Source organism: Apis dorsata, unplaced genomic scaffold, assembly GCF_000469605.1.
Source record: "Apis dorsata unplaced genomic scaffold, Apis dorsata 1.3 scaffold_298, whole genome shotgun sequence".
NCBI classification, from domain to species: Eukaryota; Metazoa; Arthropoda; class Insecta; order Hymenoptera; family Apidae; genus Apis; species Apis dorsata.
Window position 1 is genome coordinate 184,191 of NW_006263572.1, and position 12,105 is coordinate 196,295.

The following is a 12,105-nucleotide window of genomic DNA, read 5'->3' on the forward strand; positions in this document are numbered from 1 at the left end:
ACATCTATAAGAATCATAAAATAAAATCACGGATAAAATATAAAATAGATACATAACTGTATAGGGATTTTGTGCACCATGTTTTCAAATAATAATCATATAAATAATAATCATAAAAAATATAAATTGTATTACAAATATAAATATTTAAAAAATATATAAATAAATAAAAATTTAAATCCATAATATTTAAGAAATTTTTCTCAAAACCAGAAATATTTCTCCATTATTTTGCTTCATGATTAGTTTCCTTTATCGCTGTTAGATGGTGCATTGATTATTTTGTTTGAATTTTCCAACATAATTGTTAATTTACATTTTTTTATTTCTATGTAAATGATAATAATAGTGCATGAATTGTGTTGAAAAGTATATTTTAATTTAAATAATTACAATAATTTAATTTAATTTCATAATGAATAAAATATTATTAATAATGTATCGTAACACGTAAATATTTCGGTTGAATAAGTTTAATTTCTTTGAGGTTATATTTGATTTATTTATTTATTTATTTATTATTTATTTATTATATTTGACTTTTTTATTTTTTATTTGAAAAAAAATTATGAAAAATATATATTTTATAAAATTAGTAAATTTAATAGATTAAATTTATCTTTATTATAATATTATATATTAAATATATAATATCATAATATTATTATTATAATTAATAATTATATTAATATAAAAAAATATAAAACATATATATATAAACAAATATAATAAATATAATATAATATAAAATATAATTATGCTAATAATAATTATATATAATAATATAACATAATATTAATGATATTATATATCAATAAATTAATAAATTATAAATAGAATATTGGAAAGAATTAAATTGTTTATATTAAAATATTCATTCGAAATGTACTATTATCGACACAAATACAACAAAGCGTGACCTGTTAAGTTACGTTTATCTATTGTGGAAAGAGCACATTTCCATTTCGACCGTCGTGCTGTTTAGATGTGTCGACAGACGATCAAATTTCGTATATATATTCGTATTATATTTCGTATATAATTTAAAATCACGCATAAATTTTTGCATATAAAATATATTTTTTATTCGTGAGTGTATATATATGTTTTATTCGTGAAATATTTTGTTTCTGTGTTTCATTATTAGAATAGACTTGTGAATAGATAGAAAGCTTTTGAAATATCAAGTGATGTTATCTACAAATGGTAAGTCTCTTTTGAATATTTGTAATTTTTTTAAATATATAATAAATATAATGATCATGAATATCTCAATATTTTGATATTTATGTCTATTTGATATTTATTTCATAATACTTTTTTTTAATTGTTTTATTCAATTTTTAATTGTTTTAATTTCAATATTATATTTCAGTTTTAACTTGACTCTTTAAATAAATATAGTTATTTATTAAATATTTCAAATTTTATTGAAAAAGTTGTAAAGTTTTATTAAAGTTACAAATACGAATTCAATCGAATTTGATTTCATAAAAAAAAAAAAAAATAAATAAATGATCACGATAAAAAAAATGAAAATTTAAAAGTATTTAAATATTTATTCTTTATAAAGCCAATATTTATTTGCTTTATAAAGAATTGGAGTTATAAAATATGAATTAAAATTTAATAATAGAGAATAAATTTTCATTAATCAACTTATTCATGTAATATCAATTTTTACAATTGAATTATATGAATTATAAAATTATTATTTTATTTCCATAAAATTTTAAATATATAATGTAAATGTGTAATATAAATATCACACAATATATTTTTTATTAAAAAAATTTTGTACAAAGATATATTTCAGAAAGAATTCATTTTTTAGTGAATTTCAGAATAAAATAGATTAGAATAAATTTTAATTAAATTCAAATGACAAAAAATATTTTTTGTAACATATATTTTAAATTTGTATAATCATATTTCATTCGTAACATCAAATATTACATTTATATAGTAGATATTACAAATTTATGATAAAATTAAACTTATAAAAAAATTTTAATGTAAAATCTTTTTTAATATTGATATTTTAATAATATGTAACAAAATCCCATAAAATATTATGTTTATACCTCTTTTATGATACAAGTAATTTTATTCTTCACTGAATCGGTTATTAATTATATAAATGATGTTATAAATTGTGAGAGTGTTATAAAATCACAATTAACCATTTTATGTATATTCATTTAAAATATGAATCATTTGTCTTTTTCTTTTTATTTTTGTTTAATGTTTTTGATTTGATATTTTATTTGACGTTTTAGAAATAAATAGCAGTCGGTATCATACCGGCAATCGGTATTGATGTAAATTTCTAAATCGAATCATCTTGTATCTTATGATGGTATCTGTTATCGATATTAGATATTTTTACGATTTTATACATTTGATCAACAGTTGATACAGTTGATTAAAATTGTAATTAAACGATTAATTTTATTTTTTATTTATTTAGAAATTTATTGTATAGAAATATTTCATTATGTTTCAATATATAATCGAAAATAATAATTTATACCAGTTTTATCTCTTTTGAGTTTTGTTGAAATAATAGGAAAAAAATGATCGATTCGTTTAAAACATTAATTTGATCAAACTAAGCAGATAACAACGATTCGATGATATACGATTTATTGCAAACCATCTAATTTATTACGTGCGATAAGTGTTTACGTTAATATTTAATGGAGCACTTTAATGGTGTACGCAGGTGCGGAGACGTCAGTGTTGTTTACCTTCGAACCACTACGTGTACTCTAGGGATTTGTTAACGACATTGCTTTAAAACGTAATATTAAAGATTTTTTTTTTTTTCACTCAAGTTTATACATAGAACGATATAAACGTTTGACAGATTTTATTATATAAAATAATCCTTATCTATATGTCACGCATGTATGAATACGTGTCCACGATTTATTCGAAGATTCCTCTCATCTCTCGTAGACTGATTTAAAAGTTGTCGATGCGAATAATAATTGATTCATGTTTATATCGGTGATTGCTGATTTTTCTTTTTTTTTTTTTAAGAATTGGACGAAAATATTATAATATATATGAAACGAAAATAGTTTTCGTTTAGTAGTTTAAACGTGACCGATGCATGACCAATGCCGTGGAAATCTGACAGTTAATCGTAGGAAAATTCAAATACGTAATGATCCTTTCCCGGTCTTAAGGAGTAGACGTAATGTGCGTATATTTACTTTAGTACCCACCTGTTGCCGTAACCCAGTTTCTTACATATACCGACGGGGAAGTTTTTCAACTTTCCAAGGATTCCTGAAATTCTCGACTTTTATGGTATGTGTGTGTATGCGTGTGCGTATGCGTGTGTGTGTGTGTGTATGGAAAGACAATCGAATTAGAAGGCGTTGCATTTATAGTATCATTGCTATCGATATAGAAAGATAGAGAACAACAATCGATCACGTGCATTTGTAATAAACTATAAAAATCGTTTTCTCTCTTCTTTCTTCTTCAAGAAATACCTTTTCTTACTTACTTTTTTTATCTTATATTTGATATCGGATTTATATCCATTTTTTCATACCCATTTTATATCACTCGAATCGTTATTCCACCGCAAGATAGACTATATTTTGACTATATTTTGCGCGTAAATTCGAATCTTTCGAAAAATCTCTCGAGAATTATTTTTGAAATTATTTTTCTCAAATGGTGATTATAGATTAGAATATTAGGAAAAAAAAGAAAATCTAGGTAAAATTAAGAGAAAGATCAAAATTTAATAAGATTATTTACGCATGTATAGACCCCCCTCCCCCCTCCTTTATTCACAAAATAAACAGTTTGATAAAACAAATAAATAAATGGATGTATAAACAGTTGAATAATGAAAAGATGGACGAATAGATAGATAAATAGATAGATAGATAGATAGGTGGATAGATATGTAGTGGGTAAAAGAGGAAGAAAGAGGGGCATGGCGCGACGCGTCATTGCACGTGCACGTGCATTGATACCGATATTTATGCCCGCCAGTTAATCATGTCAAAGTCGTTTGATTTGTCGTTGGCTTTTATGGAGGGGAATTAAAACGTTCATTTCGCCGCAGACACTCGGCAACAGTGTGCTCGTCCTGGTAGCGTTGCTGGTGGTACGGTAGCGCGTTACTGGTGCCGCTGTTGCTGCTGTTGCCGCGATTGCTCTATGAATTATTTTCTGGACAACCCTTGCCCGATGTAACAAAAGGGGAGGGAGTGCTTTTTGGAAAATTACAGTATCTCGTTTACGTCGAAAATTCGTATCTGTGTCGTGTCCGTTGTGTTTCACATAACAAGTCGGCGGAACCTATCGATGGCTCGTTGGTGCGTGAACGAAGGAGATATATATCGCGTTGTTCCATCTTCCGAGCGATATTCGAAGAAATTTTGAACACCTCGAAAGAAACAATCACGCGAATGATTTATAATTAATATACTCATATTAAATCGTTTTTTAACATTTTTCTTGTAATTCCTCTTTTTCCTTAAATTCAATTCATCGCGAGTAATTAGAAATATTTCTAAAATATTGCAAAAAATAATACGATATTCTCTTTTACATTCGCCGTAGGCGTGGATAAACGATGATTCCGGTTAAAAATATTCCGGTATCGGTAAGAAAGGGTCGTTTGTTGCGGAGGAGGTTGAAGGGGGAGGAGGGCGAAAATTCTGAAGACGTGTGAACAAAGTTAGTAGCAGGAGGGGGGAGAGAGAAGGATGGCGGGTGGTCCCTTGCGTATCGACAGCCGTCCGTCAAGGTGGTCGGTGACACGCGAAACCGAACGAGAGAGCCGGGGAAAAAGTTGGAGAGGAACCGACATCCTCAGTCTCTTTCCTCGGCAAAGGCTGAGGATTGGTCTACCGAGAATATCGGGCAAGGAGGAGGACAAGAGGAGGCTAGGGGAGGGAGGGTGGAGGAAAGGAGCACGGAGAGGAGGAGTGAAGAAGGGTGGTAGAAAGATGGAAGGTGGAAAAGAGGAGGCAGTAGCAGTCGGCATCAGCTAGGTCCGCGCACTTCTATCACGTTGGGCGAACGGGCGGACAGCTCTGAGGCGATTTGTCTTTCATTTCGGGCTAATTTATTGCGCCCAAGCAGCTCCCCTTTCTCTCTCTCTCTCTCTGTCTCTCCCTCCCTCCCTCTCTTCTCGCGGCGTTTCTTACTCGCTTGCATTCCCACCACCACCACCACCACCCCTCGACTGATCTCTGTTTCTTTCCCTCCCATTCTTTCTTCCCGTGTCTCCTCTCGTCTTTCCAGCGCTATTCTCGACTCCGCACCATTCAACCACGCCCCACCCAACTAATGTCCCACATAAAACTTGGTATCAGCGATCCTCAAACGGGGATTTACAATCCCTTCAAGCGCCGCTGTCACGATAAATCCTCCGGGGCGACGTCGATATATCTCGCGCGCGAATACTTCTGTCCCTAATGGATACCCCACGGTACATACAATGCACGTCGAAGCTGAAACCAGTCTGAATCTTTCCTACGTCCGTTCTAATCGATTCGTCCTAGGCCCCCCTCCCCTCTTTCGCTCCATCCGTGTTTCGCGCAGTGTATCCTATCTCAGTTTTTCCTAAACTCTAGATTATCATTGTCGACTAACTTTAGATTCCTCAGCTTCGTTTTTCTTTTTTTTTCTTTTTTTCTCTCTCTCTCTCTCTCTTTAACGCGAGCTTTTATTCACTTTTCCTTTTCGTTCCTTTCTTTCTTTCTTTCTTTCTTTCTTTCTTCTTCTCCTCGATCGAGGCGAAATATACCTTGGAAAAAGATAAGAAACTATGGAAAAGATCCGCGCGAAAACGCATTATCCAGGTAATAACGCCATCCTATTAGGGTATAGTCGTCGCCGACAGTTAATAAGAGTAAAAGCGCGCGTTCGCGCAATTAAGAGTAGTAATAAGCGCCTTAAGGCCAATAAGATGTTTCCTAATGGAACTAGCTAACAGCTTCGAGCCAATTACCTAGGCGCGCATTAAAACGAACGTAGAGGTTCGCCGATACGATATGCCCCTCCCCCCTCCTCTTCCTCTCTATACTTGCTTCGAATATATACTCACCCGATTGTATCCGATTTCGATACAAGATCTACTTATGGCATTCTCGTTTGTAGAATATCCTTAGATATTTGCTTCTTTCTTTTTTTTCTCTCTCTCTCACACGCGTATTCCATACATGCGTATTTGTCCCGGATTAATTTGCAGAATCGAAATGATATTCGATGGTGTGGATAAATTAATTATTGTTAATTAAAAGAGAAAGAAATAAGGCAATTAAGGGAAGATTTTCGTAGTGAAAATTAATGATTTTTAAGAATTTTTTCTTTTTGGATAGTAATTTGGAATACAATTATTTTTTTTTTTTTTTTTGATATGTAATTTGTTGTAGTGATCAAAATGCGAAAAATGAGAAATTTTCTAACTTCTTAGATACTTTATATTTTATTTGAAAATATGAAAAATTGTAAAAATTCTAGGATCGTATTGAAAAAATATTACAAATAGGAAATTAAATATACAATTTAGATTTATTTCTTTATAAAAGTTGTTTGAAAAAAATGAATGAATTTTGTTTGAAGTTGATTGAGACTTTACTGTAGTATTTTAGTTATCGAGAAACACGTGTTTAATAAAATTTTGAGATACTTATATTATAAAAATCAATATAGAGTTTATTTTGCAAGATAATAAAAAGGAACTTTCTTTTTCTTCAAGAATCTAATTCTTCCAGTTATTTCCTTTGTTCTTTGAACCATTCGAGCTTCTTTGCTCTTCTTTAAACTATAATTTTCTATATGTATTTTTATACTTTTTTCGTTGTATGAATTCGCTTATATTTTTCAACTATAATGAATTATTTTCCAATTATTGATTTCATTATTTTAAAATAATAGAGTAAAAGCTCTATTAAATATTGCTGCGGATAAGAAATATTTGAAACACATTTCTCAATTGTTTTTCAAGCCTCAATAGGAGTAAAATATTGTTTTCTCTCGAACTTTGACGCATCTCATAAAATAATTTTTCAATATTTTTTGCAGTTCAATATATTTATTTATAATGCTGGCTCTAATATCTATGATATAAAATTTTTAAGAAACGAGATATAATATTTTTATCGAGAGATTTGTATTAACATTGTCTCGAGCGGTTCATCAAAAATTGAATTATTTCTTCTATTAAAAATATAATACTGATTCAAAAACGCCAAAATATATACGTTATTTTTTTCAATTCGATTTTATACAAATTTTATAAATAAATAAAATAAGTATCTTAATAATCTGACTCTCCTAATGCAAAGAGAAAGGTAATAATAATACAAATTATCGAAAATAAAATTATCAATAAAGTGATACTTCTCATTACAACCGTGCCTTAAAATCGACAGCCATGTTTTCTTAAAAACACTTACGTGTCGTCCTCTATCGGCGGCAACCAGAATTAAAAAAAAACGTCGTATTTCTTTTGTTAATCAATATTCGTGCGAAAGGACTTGGATTTTTTTTTTTTTTTTTTCTGAATATTTCGAATATTTTACGAAAATCCCTTAAGCTTGGACGGTCCGGGACGATTCTTAAAGTATTCGTGGCGTAACTTTGGTTGCATCGATACGATAGAGGCAGGAGATTAGACACGTAGAAAGTGGTGACGAAGAAGAAAGCTTCGTAGTCAGGAGGCTTTTCGCATAAGTCCTCGTTATGATTCAACGCGGCTTACGTCGGTTGTTCGCGGGTCCTTCGCCTTTCTCGCTATAACGTTAATTCTACCCAACAAGTTCCCTCGTCTTTCTCGCGTCTATTTTCAAAACGGAATATCTTGGCACATTACGCCAAGGGGACGCATTCGTGTCTTCTATTCCCGAGAATGCAGATTCCCGTCTTCTCTCTAAATTTTACGGAATATCGCTTTTCGAACAGAAATCGAATAAAGGATTTTACCCTGTTGCCACGTTGCCTCTGTTCATGCGCTTAGTGCATGTCATTAGCAATATTTTTATTTTCCAAGAATATCGAGTTGTTTTTAGATTCTCTGTTTCAGAAATCTAATTATTTATAAAAAGATACCAAATCTTGATCAATTTTAATGATCATTGTTCATTAAAAAACTTGGTTCGGATTAATAACTTTTTCGACATGATAATCTTTTGGTCAAAAAGAATCTTCTTTTGATAAAAGTATTGCACAAGTAAAAAATTTCCTATCGAAAGTCTACATTTCCTTGGCAACAAGATATTATATTACACATTAAATTCAATTGATGCGCCCAATTTTTGACGAACGGATTCATAGATCGTCCCTTAAAAACTTTCCACTCGATGGATTATCGTATACTCCTGCAATGCTAGCTCGTTAATCGCCACGATTATTAACATGCTCGTAATTGCACCTGATCGTGAACACCGATGCACGAGATAGAACACCCATATCCATATATACATACTAGCAAAATGGAGAATGACGATAACCAAAATATAGATCCAAGAAACTCAAAGAAACTTAAAAGATGCTCAAAGATCCTTAAAATAATAGATTCTCTTTTCCAATACTATAATATAACCTCTCCATTAGTTTCGTCGATGAAAAACTTTAGAATCTCCTTAAGAGATCGCTTCTCTCACGCTTTTTACATTTTTACATTTTTACCCCCCCAAGCCTTTCTACGCTCGCGCATCAAGCAATTGATAGGAGTATTCGGTGTGCATGTGCAGTGAAACCAATCGTGGTCACAATCACGATCGTAGTATTCGTAGTTGCCGGTGGTTGTACGAAGCGGAGAGAAAGAGAGAGAGAAAGAGAAAGAGAGAGAGACTCTGCTGGACAGTGGTGTTGGGGAGAGACAGGGTTGCGAGGGGCGGAGGGAGGATGGACGGGAGGGGAGTTAGCGTTGTTTTACCGTAAGGGGTTAATTGCATTGCCAATAACAGATAATGCAACAATCAATGATTTAAGGGAGGTGGGGTTGGGGAGGAATGGGGAAGGGAGGAAAGGACAGGAGGGAGGTGGGACAGGGACGGAGATCGGGACGTGGTCGAGAATGGGAATGAGGTTGGGAATCTGGGAAACGCGGATAGAGGAGGAGGAGGTGGTGCACGGAAGAGAGACGGAGGAGGCAAAGCGTGCGTATATACGTATACACGTGTGTGTGTACACCTACGCAGATACACGCGAGTGTGGATGGAAAGAGGTACAAAGTGCGCGACCGTGCGCGAGTTAAGGGTGGGAAGCTCACGACTCGTGCGTGGATGGACCGTGCTGGTGGTAACAAGCAGCGTGCACATCGTGGCGTACGAGGAGGATGGAAGCGTCGCGTGCGCTGTTCCCCTAAGGGCACCGATTGGTTAACTACTTGTCCAGTATGTATATGTATATATATATGGCCTACATACGTATTCTCTGCAAAGGAAGAAGGGATAGGATTACGAGTAATGCGATCTCGAGGTTGGTGATAGTTACGATGGATAGTATATAGATTTTGTCTTGGAAGGAAATATATATATATATATNATCGTTCGATTTGGCAATAGTCGTACAATGGTACTTATCGAGAAACTTTNTTGCAAACTTTTGCTCTCTGAATAGGAGAAGGAGGGGAGGGGGGGAAGAGTAATGTCCGTCAGGGAATTAATATAGGCAAGATTTGTTGTTATTGCGGGACACGCACACAAGCGGGGAGGAAGGGAGAAAGGGAGGAAGAGATTGGCGCAGAAATGGTGGCGCGGCGAAGGCTTTCTCAGGGTAGAGAGCAAACCCATTACTTACTATAACTGCCGTCGGCGGGGTAGGAGGCTGACCTGGTGGTAGGAGTTGCTGTCAGGCATCCATCATCGCGACTAATGGCTCCACTCTCCTGCCAATAACATCCGGGTGTGCACCACCGGCCGGAAACCTCTACGGTTTAGTCGCTTTGCTCGATCTTACGTTCAACTGCTCTTCGCTTTCCGTGCGGAGCCCGCCAACGAGATCGTCCCGAAATTCTCTCAATTTTCCTTCTCTGCCTCTCTGAAACGAAGAAATCTGTCATTTTGTAAAACGAACGAATGTATTTTTCACGGATCGTAATATATCGCGATACAATTAAACAAGAAAGAGAGAGAGAGAGAGAGAGAGAGAGGCGGTTTCGACAGAGTTAAACCCATCTTGGGATTGTGTTAAATGATTAGCTATGAACGATTCGATGGGTGGATAATGACGAGTAATGATATAGAGGGTAGGAATCGAGGCTTGCTCCTTACTTTCTTTCTTTTTATCTCCTTTATATCCGCGTTTTCTGTCTCTCTCCATCTCTCTCTTCCCCTCCCCCGTTGTTAACCCCTGCTCGATACGTCCTCTTCTCACGTCCTTTCTCTATCGCGCACCGGTTTGCGGATGTGGATATAGCCGAGATTGCGTCATGCATATGCAGCTGCATTTGGCATCGGAGTATGCCAGCCCAATCACAGCCGTGAAACTTGATTGTCGCCGATTATCCACCACCGATCGACCTAATAAAACGGGGATATTTTCCACCATTACCAACGCCCGTTTTCGCTCCTTTTCGCTTTCTTTTCGACTCGAACGAGATGCGACAAGATTTTCTTCCTCTTTTCCTCCCCCTTATATCCATTGTCCCTGTCCTTCCACTTTGTGTATATATTTTTTTTTTTTTTTTTTTTTTTTTTTATGCTTTTTCTCCTCCAAACCGGTTACCGGAATCATTCTTACGAAACGATTCATCGATCGAGCACCGAGAGAGAATTAATCGGGATGTATTCAAGGGCCTCGTCGTCGCGCCTAGCTGAATCAGGAATTTGAATAGCAAACTTGTTCGAGCCAAGAAGATTTGGCCGGTTTATTTTATATACGCTGACTCGCTTGCCCGACCAGCACGTATCCGGCACCAACATTTACGTATACCAGGCGGATAAGAACCAGCGGGTATGATACTTACCTGATTTGCAATGAACCGGAATGTACAATGTCGTGGTTCACAGAAATTTATAACACGTTTTACGAACGCCGATATTAATTTTCTGTGCGATTTTTATTTAAAAAAAGAGAGGAAAATGATAATTAATGATTGATATTTAGATAAATTAATTATTTCTTCGTTATATATAATTTTTCCTCTTTTCAACGGTACAACGGGCGAAGAAGAATATACGCGTATTTGTCTCATAGAAATATTTTAATTTTTCGTTGAGAAAAATTGAAAAATTGAAAATTTTAATAAAAATTTAATCGAGGAAAGTAAACAAATTTTCGATAATACGGGATAAATAAAAATCGGATAGAGGTAGGCTCTTTTAGTGAATATGACAAGTGAATATTCGGACGATATTGTAATAATTTTTGTTATGCCATTTCCATGATCGCATAATGAAAAACGAATCATTCTTCGGAATAATGCGAATAATTATTTCCAATTCATCCGATTATTATATTTTTCATAAATTGGCGCGCTAAATTCTCATTATTTTTTGCACATATAGCAAACCAAGAAAAGAAATTCTTAAATTTAATTTTTTTTTACGAATATTATCGATTTGGAACTTAATCGTGCGAATAAAATATTGCTTAATTACACTTAGATTTATCTTTATAAAAATAAAAAAAAAATATTTCTCTTATTGCAAAAATATTAATCGAGCTATTAAAGATACAAAGCTTATTAATATCGCGAGGGAATGAAAAATAGCACAATAATATAAAAGAAATTCTTAAATTTAATTTTTTTTTTACGAATGTTATCGATTTGGAACTTAATCGTGCGAATAAAATATTGCTTAATTACACTTAGATTTATCTTTATAAAAATAAAAAAAAAATATTTCTCTTATTGCAAAAATATTAATCGAGCTATTAAAGATACAAAGCTTATTAATATCGCGAGGGAATGAAAAATAGCACAATAATATAAAAGAAATTCTTAAATTTAATTTTTTTTTTACGAATGTTATCGATTTGGAACTTAATCGTGCGAATAAAATATTGCTTAATTACACTTAGATTTATCTTTATAAAAATAAAAAAAAAATATTTCTCTTATTGCAAAAATATTAATCGAGCTATTAAAGATACAAAGCTTATTAATATCGCGAG